Source organism: Eschrichtius robustus, chromosome 6 (genome assembly GCF_028021215.1).
Source record: "Eschrichtius robustus isolate mEscRob2 chromosome 6, mEscRob2.pri, whole genome shotgun sequence".
Taxonomy (NCBI): domain Eukaryota; kingdom Metazoa; phylum Chordata; class Mammalia; order Artiodactyla; family Eschrichtiidae; genus Eschrichtius; species Eschrichtius robustus.
In genome coordinates, this window is record NC_090829.1 from 41508486 (window position 1) to 41510830 (window position 2345).

Sequence of the window (2345 nt, forward strand, 5' to 3'; positions counted from 1 at the left end):
CCTCAGTAGGTGACTGCATTTGAAGGGGAAGCCTTTAAAGAGGTAATTAAGGTAAAATGAAGTCATTACAGCTGCTCTATTCCAGTACGACTCGTGTCCTTATGAGAAGAGGCGGTTAGGACACAGACAAGCACAGAGGGAAGACCATGTGAGGACACAGAGGGAATGAAGACGTTTGCAAGCCAAGGAGAGAGGCCTCAGAAGTAACCAACCCTGCTGATACCTTGACCTTGGACTTGTAGCTTCCAGAGCTACGAGAAAATAAATTTCTGTTGTTTAAGCCACCCAGTCTACAACACATTGTTATGGCAGCCCTAGCAAATAACACCCCCAACTACAGAGAAATGTTTGGTGAGCCTGAGACAAATTATTCCTACTACCCAGTTGTCTTCTTCAGTTCTCCTTCTCTGTAATCACAGCACATACTGAGGTATGTTACAATTCATTTGTGTAAATAAATTTTTTGTATCAACTTATTTGTATAAATAAATTTATTTGTAGAAATATATACAAGCAGATAATCAGAATCCCTTGTTGAAATTTTAAAAAGCATTCCACGCGGCGGCGATGTCCGCGAGCCAGGCGGGAGCCGCGGCGGCAGCGGCGGGTCCTCGCGCACGGCAGGGCGGCCTGGGCTTCGGCCTCCCTCCGGTTCCCAGGAAGCGGGCCGACGGCCATCGCGGGAGCAGCGGCGGCAGAGACCGAGGCTCCGGCGCGTCTCTCTCCTCCCCTTGAGCCTGAGCCGGGGGAGGCCAGGCGGCAGGGGTGGCTGGAGGGGGGTCCGCTGCCCGAGAATGGGAATTCTCTTCACCAGGATATGGAGACTGTTCAATTACCAGGAGCACAATTTTATCGTTGTTGGGCTGGATAATGCGGGAAAAACTACCATCCTTTACCAATGTTCTATGAATGAAGTTGTACATACGCCCCCAACAATAGGAAGTAATGTAGAAGAGATAGTGATTAATAATACACGTTTTCTAATGTGGGCTATTGGTGGCCAAGAATCTCTTCGTTCTTCGTGGAACACTTACTATACTAACACAGAGTTTGTAATAGTTGCTGTGCACAGTACAGAGAGAGAAAGGATTTCTGTAACTAGAGAAGAACTCTATAAAATGTTAGCCCATGAGGACCTAAGGAAAGCTGGATTGCTGATCTTTGCTAATAAACAAGATGTTAAAGAATGCAAGACTGTAGCAGAAATCTCCCAGTTTTTGAAACTAACTTCTATTAAAGATCACCAGTGGCATGTCCAGGCATGCTGCGCTCTTACTGGCGAGGGATTATGCCAAGGACTTGAATGGATGATGTCACGACTTAAGATTAGATGATCTCTACTGACCTATTCTCATAGACTTTGTATAAGTGACTTCACTTCACTGGACTTTACCTGAAAGCTGCAAAAATTAATGGTTTAGATATATTTATAATAAACTGATTTAAACAGTTAAACTTTTTCTATAAGAAGAAAAATTAAGACCACTTATTTGAAAACAAAGATGAAGTCTCACCTTTCCATCTGCTTTCTCATTAGTTCCTTCCAAAGCAAGGTCTTAAAGCTGTGATGGACATTTTTCTCATAAAGAATCATCTCAGGACATTGTGTAGCCTGTGGTAAGTACAAAGGGAGAGGAGGATATTTTTAACTTTAAGAGCTTTATTATCAAAAGTATTTCGCATAGGGTTGTGTAGGTATTGTGTATATACCTCAAATTCGAGTTAATGGCTTTGATTTATGTTCTTAAAAAAAGGAAATAACACAAAAATTAATAATATCCTTAGTTATAACCATAATGAGATGAGTACTGGCATTGGTGGAAGTGCCATTTTGTACTTCCCCTATGTTCTCCATATCATACTAACCAACCCCCAAATCATTGAGCTGCTCTTAAGAAAGAAAAAAAAAGAAAGGAAAAAGCTTGACATTGTATACCTAATTTTTTGTTGACCAAATCACATACATGGAAACATATAGTCCAGCTGAGTGAAATATCTGTCATATTCTTGACTTAGTATTACTAATGGGCAGAATTGCACATTGAGCAGTCACCAGATTGCTCCTTTACTGGACCTCATGCCATCTAAATTTACTGAGTAAATTGTTAATCTATTTTCGGTCAATCGTTAATTGTGATTAAAGTTATCAAGTGATTTTTTTTCAGCATTAATTGGAAACTGTTGCGTGAAATACGTCTACCCAGAGAAGTATCACACTATAAATATCATCAAATAATTTAGCTACAGTCTTCTTAGATATTAAATTGTATGTCAAGCATTTAAAAGTCAATTTGAGATGAAAAGTAAAGCATATTTTCTGAGCAACAAAGATAATTTCTTAATTT

The 2345-nt window shown here is 40.2% G+C and overlaps 1 pseudogene; it reads left to right on the plus strand.

Moving 5' to 3' along the window:
* Window positions 1-770: 770 nt before the first annotated feature.
* LOC137766802 (ADP-ribosylation factor-like protein 5A pseudogene) lies at window positions 771-1366 on the plus strand (annotated as a pseudogene).
* Window positions 1367-2345: the final 979 nt, after the last annotated feature.